The sequence below is a fragment of the Bufo bufo genome, chromosome 6, assembly GCF_905171765.1.
Source record: "Bufo bufo chromosome 6, aBufBuf1.1, whole genome shotgun sequence".
NCBI classification, from domain to species: domain Eukaryota; kingdom Metazoa; phylum Chordata; class Amphibia; order Anura; family Bufonidae; genus Bufo; species Bufo bufo.
The window spans coordinates 358,878,770-358,892,741 of NC_053394.1; the positions used below are offsets into that span (position 1 = coordinate 358,878,770).

Consider the following 13,972-nt stretch of genomic DNA (forward strand, 5'->3'; position numbering starts at 1 on the left):
TTTGTCCGGTCGTGATTTCCGCACAGTTTTTTTTCATCATGGCTGTTTTATAGCACACCTTTCTACAAGCGTTAGCAACTTTCTATTCCAAGTGCAGAGGCTGCATGCCATGTAGATGTGGTTATCTTCCCAGCCCATTCTTCATGTGCATACAGGCAGCAACAATTAGCGGCCCTTTCATGCTCTGGATTTAATGAGCCACTTGTAAAGCAATTAATACAATTGGAGGATTATTCATAAAAGCAAACAAACAAAAATCAATGCACCTGCTCTACAGGGCAGAGGAAAAGGAGCAGCGGCAGACACTTCCAAGAAGTTCAAGGTGTCACATCAGACAGAGCAGCCTCGCGAAAAAAAAACTTGCACTGCAGGTGGGTACTCTGACGCGGGAAATTTAGGGTTAATCTGTAACTATAACATGTACCTACAGTAGATCTGGTTGTACAGCTAGAAGTATGGATATGTCCGGTTTAAAGAATTCCGAGTGGATATCTTTTTTATATCAAATATGTAAAAAAAATCTAATTCACAAAAGTAGAAAATCTGGAGTTGGGTTGGCGGCAGGAAATCGGTCTAGAAATGAATACAGTATTTGTGACATATACAAAAGAATGAGACGTTCTGAGTTGTCATGTTTAACAAGTGGCTGGTAAATATGATCTCTTGTTTTTCCATACGCCATGAGACATTTTTTATCATATCTATCATATGTTCTAGAAGTGACAGAACTCGCGACCCCCGAGCTATTTTCAGCATGATAAATGACATTTTGGGCAAATCTGTTTTGTTAAAAACAAAAAGTTGCTGTTTTCCTTTTCATTGTTTTATTAGGTTTATATTTAATTGTGTTTTCTTTTTTTTTTTTTTTCTAATTGTCTTATTGATATTTTACAAAGAAACCAAATTTAGGGTATGGGGATTTTGTTGCAGATTTTGCTGTGGTTTTCACCCTATGGATCACAGGAAAGGAGTCCGCCTCCACTGATTTTAATGGAAAATCATGTTATAGATGGAAAAAACTATTGACGTGCTTATGTTTGCCATGATTGGGGTGGAAACTTTTCATGGATAAGCCTTGGATTTCTGACATGGATTCTGCGTAAAATCCATTGTGTGACCATACCTTACTGCAAGGATTTATTCCACTGGGACTCACACACCGATCTTGAGAACAGGGAGCAACTCCTGCTGCTCCATTCATCTCTATGGGAGTTCCGGACACAGAAGACTACAGCACTTGGCGATTTTCAGAACTCCTATAGAGATGAATGGAGAAGCAGTTCACATGCCCCACCTGCCACTCCGTTCATTTAGGGGAGCTCCGAAGGGTATGGGTTCCCCATTCTCGTGACCAGTGGGTGTGACAGCAGTAGGACCCCCACTGATCTAATGTGTATGGGGGATAATGTAATAACTGGAATACCCCTTTAAGTCTCATCCACTTTGCTGCTACTGTAAGGCTGGGGTGCCACGGTGACATCGCTTATAGTGATTGTTAATGGGGTCACGATGCTACAGCGATAGTCACAAGGAAGTCCAACACTGATGAATTTTTGGTTGAAAGTCGCACAAAGAATACGACTTGCCTGCCCTTTTCTGCGATTCAGCTGTGCTTTTAGGCTGGGGTTCCACAGTGACTTGTGTCAAATAAAACCAAATCACGGTAAGTCACACTCAACCTGCGTTGTGGTCTATGACAGCAAAATCTTGTGCTACTCGAGACAAAAAAATCCAACAGCGTTGGATCTTCTGCGATTGTCACAGAAGCGGCACGTCGCAGGTGGCACTGCAGCACCATTGACAATCAATGTCCGTGCAGCTCCAATCTCCAGTCCAGCTACAAAATACTTGCACAACAGCAAGCTGCAGACTTTTGTGAGACTTGCTGTCGCACAACACATGTCACCATTTAACCCCAGGTGAAAAATGCGGAATCACAAGCAGCAAGTCTGCAGATACGCCGTGTACGGAGCCGTAAAAAAAAACTAAGGATCGATTTCTTTCTTTTACGCCACAGCTTCTGCAAACAGGAAGAACACGCTCATTCACTTGTGATTAATAGGGATAGTATTACTACGTTTACACACTGCAGAATATTTCTCCGATGCGTGTGCATGCTGATTTCACTCCGAACCATGCTGTGGACTTCACCCTTCGCAATGCCATCTATGATGGAGCTGAAAATCCACAGCATGCTCTGAATTCTGCCCTGATTTTATTCTACGGTATGTCACCCGGTTTGTGTAAAGGTATTGGACTACGCTGATATTCTCTATTACACAGATTTGCCCCAGATCTCACCCTTAGGGCTCATGCACACGAACGTGTGCCGGCCGGGCCTGTGCTGCGGACGGCAAATTGCGGTCCGCAAAGCACGGGCACGAACCATAGCGCTGCCGCATGCGAATCGCGGACTCATTTACTTGAACGGGGTCCGCGATCCGCATCTGACGGTCCGCACTGCAAAAAAATAGTGCATGCACAACTTTTTTGCTGTGCAGAGGGATGGATTGAAACCCCACGGAAGAAATATATAGTGCTTCCATGGGGTTCCTTGCCTCCGTTTCGCACCGACCTTCTGGCTTGCGGACCCATTCAAGTGAATGGGTCTGCATCCGTGATACGGTGGCAGAACGGCCGGGGCCTGTATTTTGAGGACCCACTGTTTGCGGGCAACAATACGGGACCGGCCGGCACACGGTCGTGTGCATGAGCCCTTAGGCCTAGATCACACTTCAGTGTTTGATCAGTGATATTCATTAGTGATTGGCCATTGACAATAGTCGTGTGCATGAGGCCATTGTGAGCAAAAAACTGAAGAATTTGTACTTTTTATGTGCTTTTGACCCACACCCAGTTTTGGCTCACAATAACTGACTCACTGACCAAACACTGAGGCCTCGTTCACATTTCAGCGTCAGTGTCACGTCCGTGAAAAAAAGCGTACGTGTTTTATCCATGAAGATGTCCGTGAAGGATCCGTGGTTGGTCCGTGTGTCCGTTTTTAACATCCGTGCGTCATCCATAATTCACTGACATTGCTCAGCTGAAAATTAAGTTCCAAAGAATCTCCTATTAGTCTTCACGGATCATAGTAATGCATGATTCATTCACTGACCCACATTCAGTAAAAAAATACTGAAATGTAAGCAGACACATTTAAATCAATGGGTAAGGCCTCATGCACACGGCCGTTGTTCGGGTCCGCATCCGAGCCGCCGTTTTTGCGGCTCGGATGCGGACCCATTCACTTCAATGGGGCCGCAAAAGATGCGGACAGCACTCCGTGTGCTGTCCGCATCCGTTACACCGCTCCATGGCCCCGCAAAAAAAATATAGCATGTCCTATTCTTGTCCATTTTGCGGACAAGAATAGGCATGTCTACAATGGGCCGCCCGTTCCATTCCGCAAATTGCGGAAGGCACACGGGCGGCTTCCGTTTTCTGCGGATCCGCGGTTTGCGGACCACAAAAAACGTCACGGTCGTGTGCATGTGGCCTAAGTGTGCTGTCTGTGAAAAATGCGGACAGCAAACGTCAGTGAAAAATGGAAATGTGGACAAGGCCTTAGGCCTTGATCACATTTCTGTTTTCCATTGACATGTGTTGTCTGCTTTTTCCACGGACACCACATGTACCCATTGATTTCAATGTGTCTGTTCACACATCAGTATTTTTTACTAATTGTTGCTCAGTGAATAAATCACGGAGACATGAACCAGACCAAACACGCAGACCACACACGCCTATTATAGTCCATGGGTCCGTGATAAAACACAGACACAACATGGATGGCATCCGTGTTGCGTCCGTGTTTGGTCAGTTTTTCTCCGAACACAGAAGAGACGCCATGGAAATTAATTTTCAGCTGAGCAGCGTCCAAGTAATATGGATGACCCAAGGAGGACAAAAAAAAGATCTTCCACACGAAACTCTGCACCTGTAAGAAACTCTGCACCTGTAATTAATTTTCTGAAAAATAAATGCCGTCTGACTTTTTACAATGAGTATTTACATCAGCTTTCTGTAGTTACTCCTCTTCCAAATTTTACGACTGGATGCGCTTTATTAATAATAGTCTCACACAAGCATGTAATTACAGGTAACCATACAAAATTCTAGACACCGTGCTATAATATATAATTGTGGCAGGCTGGGAAACATGGTAATTATCATTTATGAGTATTAGTAGTAACAGGATTAACCACAGGCTGCGGTGAGGTAGGCCGGGCCCGGGCTTTGTACATACATGCAGCGTACTCAAGTTAGGGTTAATAGTGTTCCTGGGTGTTGTAGTGCAATTGTGACCACTAACCTGGGACAGCTGACTCTCTGCAAGGGCAGGTAGTGAAAGGTAATGTTCGTGACGCCAGTGCCAAGTAACGGTGGCACACCGTTTGCTGATAGCAGGAATAACTGAGGAACCACGTGATGATAAAACAGAACTTGGATTTTACTGGATCTTAAGTAGTCATCATACATGGACTTAGATGGAAGCGCAGTTCCTTTGAAGACAGTTGGTTTCGGTACAAAAATTCACCCAATATATATATAGCAAGGTGATCTCAGAGGGTTAAATACAGGACTTGCAGTACAGGCGGCTTGCACTCTATTCCTGACTGATCCTGGAACATGGAAACTATTCCCCAAGGTCCAATGCCCTAGCTCTGGCGTATATCCTTGGGTCTGTAATTATCAAGTACCTCCTCTGTTGTCTTTAGTACCTCTTGCTTTCCTAGACTTGACTCTGCTCTCAGTGTCCTCAGGCTGGTTAACCGTGGTGTTCCTGCTTCTGCAAATATGGACTCAGGAGGGGAACCTTCTCCTTTGATCTGGAACCCGGTTACAGGGACTGCAATACCCTCTCCTAGTCTGCAGGCTCTAGGCCCGCTCTGCTTTCACAGGCTCTTGGCCTGGACTTAACTCAGACATAGTCTGATCTCCAACACAGTCTAAATCTCTTCGCTATTCCTTTCCCTGACTGGGCCTTATATAACCTAGGGCTCCCTAGCTCCCTCTAGTGACTCAGAGCTGGAATGACACCCCTAGCTGGCCTGCAAATGCACATTTCACAGTAACAGGGAAGTACATAGCATTACATTACATTATATTTTATGAAGATGACTTATACCAACCTCCCCATAAATAAGGGGAAACGACAGCACACAAGTGACCCTTCTGTAGTGACGGGCATTACAGCTCCCGTACACTACATACATACCATGCAGAGGCACTGGAACTACAGGCAGTTGGACAGGTTTACGGCTACATGGTAGGTGGTCAGATTCTGTGGAGCACCTTGTATTATAACCCCTACGAGCAGGGACAGACTGTGAACTTAAAGTGGCCCTGGAAAAAAAAAACTAAAAGTGGTCTCATGTAGTAAGTGGGTCCAAATTGACAGAAGGCAGGGCCAACACAAGTACGTAGGGCTGGTATAACTAGGCGGGGACAGAAGTGGGCATGGCCAACAATACCACAGTGCAGCACAATTAACTGTCCCAGCAGAACCAAATACCACAGTGCAACACAAAATACTACCCCAGCAGAACCAAATACCACAGTGCAGCACAATATACTGTCTCAGCAGAACCAAATACTACAGTGCAGCACAATATACTGCCCCAGCAGAACCAAATACCACAGTGCAACACAAAATACTACCCCAGCAGAACCAAATACCACAGTGCAGCACAACATACTACCCCAGCAGAACCAAATACCACAGTGCAGCACAACATACTGCCCCAGCAGAACCAAATACCACAGTGCAGCACAATATACTGTCTCAGATTTACCAAATACCACAGTGCAGCACAATATACTGTCCCAGCAGAACCAAATACCACAGTGCAGCACAATATACTGTCCCAGCAGCACCAAATACCACAGTGCAACACAAAATACTGCCCCAGCAGAACCAAATACCACAGTGCAGCACAACATACTGCCCCAGCAGAACCAAATACCCCAGTGCAACTCAATATACTGCCTCAGCATAACCAAATACCACAGTGCAGCACAAAATACAGCTACCCCCACCACAGTATTTAACTGTATCCTTGTCCTGAGGACGGCAATACAGTTGAATTCAGAAGGGCAGCTGCGGCCGTTGGTTAGGTGCATAAGTACCTGATGCTCCTACATTAATCAATGCAGAGACCATGGGATCATTATGTACCTGGCTGGCGGCCATGAGGAGGGCTTGGGTAGCCCTCTGGGTGGCAGTCCGCCGGGAAATTTCCCTATAAGGTCTATGGCCAGTCCGTCCCCGCCTATGAGTCACACCTTTTCTAAATGTTCATAAATCACTCAAATGTGGTGGAACAAGCTCCTTTTTCTGCAGTACTGTCAGTAAATGAGTCATTCAGACAAAATCATTATTTTTAAAAGAATTTCCTAGTCTAGGGAATAAGATGTCTTAATGGGACAACCCCTTTAAGGCCCCCATACACATTATGATGGCTAACCTCTGGTACTCCAGCTGTGGTGAAACTACGACTCCCAGCATGCTCCATTCATTTCTGTGGAGTTCTGAGAACAGCCAAACAAGTGTGCATCTTGGGAGCTGTAGTTTTACCACAGATGGAGTCCTGGAGGTTAGCCATCACATTATCGTCGGCAGAACCCGCTGTTTTAGGCTTGACCACAAGACAATCTTTTGTGTATGGGGGGCTCCTGGCTCTCCCCTACAGAAGATATCGGTGCACACCGAATTTCAATGCTCAATCCTTTTGTTCTCCTGTGAGATAAGCTGCGGCCAGAGGTGCAGGATGGCATCAAAATCTGCATCTGTTAGTTGCAAATTTTTTGCGGATTTCATGCGGTTTTGATGTATATTTAACCCTTCCATACACTTTGCTGGTGCTGTATTACGCTGCAGTTTTTCTGCGCAAGAATCCGTGTGGAAAAAACGCGTGTAATCCACCCCATGTGCAGGTAGCCTTTAAGACACACCAGCCATTTTCTCTGGCTTCTTTTCAAAAACAGCTTTTTTCAGGTGTTTTCAGGGGAAATGCTAAGGGGCAAACATGCGAGTGGGCAAACAAACTGCAAAAATGCACAAAATAACACAAGAAAAATGGCAAAAATTGCTGATGCCCTTAAAACACCACAAGCTGTTTTTTTTTGTGGTAAAAAACCTCCAGAGGCAAATTTTTGTGTGTAGAGAATAGAGATGAGCAAATCGATTGTAAGGTATCTTGCTTTCAGTTTCACACCGAACCCATCAGGTTGATGTTCTGATGGCTGGATCTGAAGCCCTTATTTCTGAATTCCTGAGGGCTCATAAACATCTATTATAGCCAAATTGTTACCAAACGGATAAGAATATGGCCTAATGGGGTCATTTATTAAACTGGTATAAAGTAGAAAGGCCAAGTTGGCCATAGCAACCAAACATATTCCACCTTTCATTTTCCAAAGGAGTTGTCAAAAATGAAAGGTGTAATCTGGTTGGTTGCTATGGGCAACTAAGCTAGTTCTACTTTATACCAGTTTGATAAGTGACCCCCCATAAATCTTTATGAGCTGTCGGGAGTTTGGAGATAAGGGCTACAGATCCAGCCATCAGAACAGCGGCCTGACTGGTTCGGTGTGAGACTGAAAGCAAGATACTCTGCGGATAGACTGAAACTTAACCCTGTAGAGCAAAAACTGCTGAACATTTTGAATTAATTTAAGACCAATTGAAAAAAAAAATTTTAGTCCAAAATGAGTAAAAATGCAATCATGAAAAAATGCCCCGAAGATGTTCATAATAATCTTTAAAAGCTAAAACTGCTAGGACTGAAGAAGGACCTTTTAGAAATCATACAAACAGCTGCATTCACTGCCCATCCTAGGCTAGGTTTATATGAAATATTTGGTGACACCATTTTTAGACCTTTTCTTCCTCCTGATGACTAATGGCTACTTTCCTTACAATACCTCTTATGTGACTTTTATCTTATGGTTTACTTTAGTATTATGCAACATACATGCCTCTATTTATTTTGTTAATATTCTATTAATGTCTATTAAATATAAACTAAAGGTTAAATGTACATGTTACTGCAGTCACACCACCAATGAATTTTCTATTGAAAAAAGAAAAAAAATAGGAAGTTGTGAGTTTTTTGCAGGAATTATAGATAAGTGTTACTGCGGAACTGATCTGACATTTCGATGCTGTGTTTGGATTAAGGGGGCACTGAATGGAGGTTTCTGGGGAGTCGCTCGCTATGGAATGTATGGCTTTATTAACCATTCTATAGATGAACTATGTACAGTCGTGGCCAAAAGTTTTGAGAATGACACAAATATTAGTTTTCACAAAGTTTGCTGCTAAACTGCTTTTAGATGTTTGTTTCAGTTGTTTCTGTGATGTAGTGAAATATAATTACACGCACTTCATACGTTTCAAAGGCTTTTATCGACAATTACATGACATTTATGCAAAGTGTCAGTATTTGCAGTGTTGGCCCTTCTTTTTCAGGACCTCTGCAATTCGACTCGGCATGTTCTCAATCAACTTCTGGGCCAATTCCTGACTGATAGCAACCCATTCTTTCATAATCACTTCTTGGAGTTTGGCAGAATTAGTGGGTTTTTGTTTGTCCACCCGCCTCTTGAGGATTGACCACAAGTTCTCAATGGGATTAAGATCTGGGGAGTTTCCAGGCCATGGACCCAAAATGTCAACGTTTTGGTCCCCGAGCCACTTAGTTATCACTTTTGCCTTATGGCACGGTGCTCCATTGTGCTGGAAAATGCATTGTTCTTCACCAAACTGTTGTTGGATTGTTGGAAGAAGTTGCTGTTGGAGTGTGTTTTGGTACCATTCTTTATTCATGGCTGTGTTTTTGGGCAAAATTGTGAGTGAGCCCACTCCCTTGGATGAGAAGCAACCCCACACATGAATGGTCTCAGAATATGACTTTGCCCCAGTCCTCAGCAGTCCATTCACCATACTTTCTGCAGAAGATCAATCTGTCCCTGATGTTTTTTTTGGAGAGAAGTGGCTTCTTTGCTGCCCTTCTTGACACCAGGCCATCTTCCAAAAGTCTTCGCCTCACTGTGCGTGCAGATGCGCTCACACCTGCCTGCTGCCATTCCTGAGCAAGCTCTGCACTGGTGGCACTCCGATCCTGCAGCTGAATCCTCTTTAGGAGACGATCCTGGTGCTTGCTGGACTTTCTTGGACGCCCTGAAGCCTTCTTAACAAGAATTGAACCTCTTTCCTTGAAGATCCTATAAATTGTTGATTGAGGTGCAATCTTAGTAGCCACAATATCCTTGCCTGTGAAGCCATTTTTATGCAACGCAATGATGGCTGCACGCGTTTCTTTGCAGGTCACCATGGTTAACAATGGAAGAACAATGATTTCAAGCATCACTGTAACGGGGTTCCAAAGGTGCACTCGGTCCCCCATTGCCCGCAGAACTGTTGCTTAGCTTTGGGAATGAGGATCTGTGTTTGACCTCATTCCCAGGGCGGCTTTACTGCTGGGTGGCTCCCTGCTCCTAAGTCTGCCTTGAGCGCCGAGCTGATCACTCGGTGCTCAACTGGTTGGTCTGTCGGTCATGTGACGCTGGCCACGTCACATGACCCTCACTCCCCACTATAAATACAGGCAGCCTGCTAGCCACAGGTTGCCTGTTAATTTCTAGGTTCCTGGCTATTTGTTGGACTACTGAATACTCACCTGATTCCGTTCCCTGACTATCCTTTTGCCTGCTCCTCCTGTACTGCGCATCCGTCCTGGTATTGTGACCTCGGCTCCCACCTGACTACTCTCTTAGGACTCCTCTTGTACTTCTCTACTCTCCTGGTATTTGACCCCGGCTTCTCCTGACCATTCTTTGCTTAACCCTTTGTACTGCGTAGCTCTCTTGGTTCTGACCCGGTCCGTTCATGTTCCGTATTTTGTCTTGTCTGTCTTCCCTGCATGTATCCTAAGTTAGGGACTGTCGTCCAGTTGTCCCCTGTCATCAGGACTCGTGAGGCAAGTAGGCAGGGCCAGGGGTGAGGGTGGAGCGCAGTGGTCACTATCCTTCCCCCTGTGTGTGTGTGGACGTGACCGTTACAGATTAACAGGCCCAATAACCACTGTATCATGAATCCTCTTACTACCCTGACTGACCATGTCTCTAACTTGACACAGAGGGTGCAGGAGCTAGGAGAGAAACTCCGTTCTTGTGAGTTAGGGCAAGGTTCTTCCAATCCTCTGTCCTCCAGTCCACATTTTGAACCCCAGATCAAGCTCCCAGAACCCTTTTCTGGAGACCGGAAGAGGTTTCTCTCCTTTAAGGAAAATTGCAAACTCTACTTCCGCTTGCGCCCCGTGTCCTCCGGTCCCGAGAGCCAACGCGTGGGGATTATTATTTCTCTACTACAGGGTGATCCCCAGGACTGGGCATTTTCGTTACCTCCTGGGGCCAGTTGTCTAACTTCTGTGGAGGGGTTTTTTCAGGCCCTGAGTACCCTCTATGACGAACCAGACAGGGCCCTGGTAGCCGAGACGGCTCTTAGGGCACTGGTTCAGGGCCATCTCCCTGCGGAGGAGTATTGCACCCAATTCAGACGGTGGTGTGTCCCCTCAGGATGGAATGAACCAGCCCTGAAGAGTCAGTTTAGGTCTGGTCTATCTGATAATTTAAAATATCTATTGGTCAATTACCAAATTCCTGAGACCTTAGAGGAGATGATGACCCTAGTTGTCAGACTTGACAGACGAGTTAGAAAGAGACGACAAGAACGACAGTTCTGTTCTCAGATGGTGGTCCAGCCAGAGGCCTTTTCCAGGGACAACACTGAGGTCTCCACCGAGGAACCCATGCAGGTTGGCATGACCCGGGGTAATCTTCGTTGCAGACGCGGAGAGTGCTTCTACTGTGGAGATCCTGGCCATTGGATCAACAAGTGTCCTAAGAGGGTCCTCTCTGACAAGTCTCCTAAGGCAAGACAACCTAAAGACCAGGTACACCCTGATTTTTCTAAAGGTAAGCTTTTGGTACCCATAACAATTTCTCTGGGGGTTAATAAATGGCCGGGTAAGGCCTTTATTGACTCCGGTTCAGCGGCCAGCTTTATTGACTTTGAGTTTGCTTGTAAATTGGGTATTCCAATGTTTGCTTTACCTACACCTATCCATGTCATGGCTATTGATGCTACTCCCCTGATTGGTGGTACGGTGAGGTCATGTACCTCTGAAATTTCTCTGTCTGTGGGTGTGTGCCACTCTGAGAGATGTTCTCTTCTAGTCCTGGAGAACCTAGCGGTTGAGGTGGTACTAGGGTTGCCTTGGCTCCGTTTACATAACCCCACAATTGATTGGTCCAAAGGAGAGTTGGTGAAATGGGGACCTAAGTGTGACTCATGCTTGTCCGTGGTCCAGGCTGGGGTTTCAGTAAGGTCTAATACATTACCCTCTGTTATTAAGGAATATTCTGATGTGTTCTCGTCCCTTACTGCAGAGGTTCTACACCCCCATAGACCTTATGATTGCGCCATAGAGCTAATTGAGGGTGCCGAATTTCCTAAAGGTCGAATTTATAATCTTTCAGGGCCCGAACGCAAGGCTATGGAAGATTATATTAAGGAGAGCCTTGCTAAAGGGCATATTAGACCTTCAGTCTCTCCTATGGGAGCAGGGTTTTTCTTTGTTAAAAAGAAGGATGGTGGTCTTAGGCCTTGTATTGATTACCATAGATTAAATAAAATCACTGTCCAAAATAGATACTCTCTCCCATTGATTCCGGATTTATTTAACCAGGTTTTGGGGGCAACCTGGTTTTCCAAGATTGACCTGAAAGGGGCATACAATCTAATCCGAATCAAGGAGGGAGATGAATGGAAGACAGCGTTCAATACTCCGATAGGACACTTTGAATATCAGGTGATGCCTTTTGGACTCAGCAATGCCCCAGCTGTGTTCCAAAACTTAATGAACGATATTCTTAGGGAGTTCTTAGGTAAATTTATTATTGTCTATCTTGACCATATTTTGATATTCTCTCCTGATTTCGAATCTCATGTGTCCCATGTCAAACAAGTATTAGAGGTGTTGAGGGAGAACCAGCTATCCGCTAAGCAAGAGAAATGTGTCTTTGGTGTACAGGAGATACTGTTTCTAGGGCATGTTTTGACTCCTCACGCCTTTAAAATGGATCCTGGTAAGGTTTTAGCAATTAAGGAATGGGTAAGGCCTTCATCCTTAAAGGCTTTACAACGTTTTTTGGGTTTCGCTAATTACTACCGTAAATTTATCATGAATTTTTCTGTAATTGCTAAGCCATTGACCGACCTTACTAAGAAAGGGGCGGATTTGGAGAATTGGTCTACCAAGGCTATTTCTTCATTTGAAACATGAAAAAAGGCATTTAGTAGCGCTCCCATTCTGATCCAGCCTGATCAGGAGAGACCCTTTATTGTGGAGGTGGATGCGTCCGAGGATAGCGCAGGAGCAGTCCTTTCACAAGGTCCTGCTGGCCTCACTAACCTGAGACCGTGTGCCTTCTTCTCTAGGAAATTCTCTCCCACGGAGAGAAACTACGACATAGGGAATAGGGAGCTGCTGGCTATTAAATTGGCATTTGAGGAGTGGAGACATTTTTTGGAGGGGGCAAGGCATCGAGTAACTGTTGTCACTGATCATAAAAAACTAATGTTTCTCGAGTCCGCTAAGAGGTTGAATCCCCGACAAGCTCGATGGGCTCTGTTTTTTACCCGTTTTGATTTCTCCATTACGTTCAGGCCGGGAAGTAAAAATGTGAAGGCAGACGCATTATCTCGGAGCTTCCATGCTTTTCAACCCACTGAGACGCCGCCTGAATCCATCCTACCAGCAAACATCTTCTTAGCGGCTCTAACCCAGGATATATCGGCTCGCATTAAGGCTGAACAACATCTGGCACCGGCATCCACCCCAACAGATAAGTTGTTTGTTCCCGTACAATTTCGTCTCCAGCTGTTGGGTGAGTGTCACGATTCTGCCTTTTGTGGACATCCGGGTGTTGAGGGCACTAAGGATCTGGTTTCTAGATCTTATTGGTGGCCCACTCTGACCAGGGATGTCAAGTCCTGCGTGTCAGCCTGTGAGGTTTGTGCCAGGTCTAAGACACCTAGGACTCGCCCTGCTGGTAACCTACGACCCCTACCCATTCCCAGTAGACCCTGTTCCCATATCTCGATGGACTTTATAACTGACCTATCGCTGGCGGAGGGTAAGACTGTGGTTTGGGTAGTGGTCGATAGGTTTAGCAAGATGGTTCATTTCATTCCCCTGTCTAAACTTCAGAATGCTAAAACCCTGGCGTCTATTTTTGTGAGAGAGATTGTTCGTTTACATGGCATCCCGGAAAATATTGTTTCGGACAGGGGTGTGCAGTTTGTGCCCAAATTCTGGAGGGCCTTCTGTCAAAGATGTAAAATTTTGTTGTCTTTTTCTTCCGCCTACCATCCTGAGAGAAATGGGCAGACTGAACGCCTTAATCAGTCTGTGGAACAATTCCTGAGGTTGTATGTTGCTGATGACCAGCAATTATGGGTCAAATTCCTTCTGTTGGCTGAATTTGCTTTGAATAACCGTGTCATTTCTTCTGCTGGGGTCTCCCCTTTCTTTTGTAACCATGGTTTTCATCCCCATTTTCATTCTGGGTCGTCCGTCTCCTCCTCTAACCCTGAAGCTGATAAACTCTCCTTCGAACTGTGCACAGTTTGGGCCCGGGTTCAATCGAACCTAGAAAAGGCTCAAAGTTCTCAAAAACTCAAGGCCGATAGGAGACGTTCAAGGGGGGTGAACTTTCAGGTTGGGGATAAAGTATGGTTGTCCTCCAAGAATCTATCTCTCAAGGTAGCTTCTAGAAAATTTGCTCCTCATTTTATTGGACCATATAAGATCACGGAGGTGATTAACCCGGTATCATTTAGGTTGGAGCTGCCCGAGTCATTCCACATTCATAATGTGTTCCATAAATCTCTACTTAAAAA

General features: G+C 45.2%; 1 protein-coding gene across 1 annotated transcript in view; it reads left to right on the forward strand.

Moving 5' to 3' along the window:
- Nucleotides 1–295: 295 nt before the first annotated feature.
- LOC121005295 (proton channel OTOP3-like) overlaps nucleotides 296–13,972 on the forward strand; it is a 98,989-nt gene continuing 85,312 nt past the window's right edge. Inside the window, exon 1 of the mRNA XM_040437948.1 lies at nucleotides 296–371. The gene's annotated coding sequence lies outside the window, so the exon portion shown is untranslated. The remainder of the gene's footprint in view (nucleotides 372–13,972) is intronic.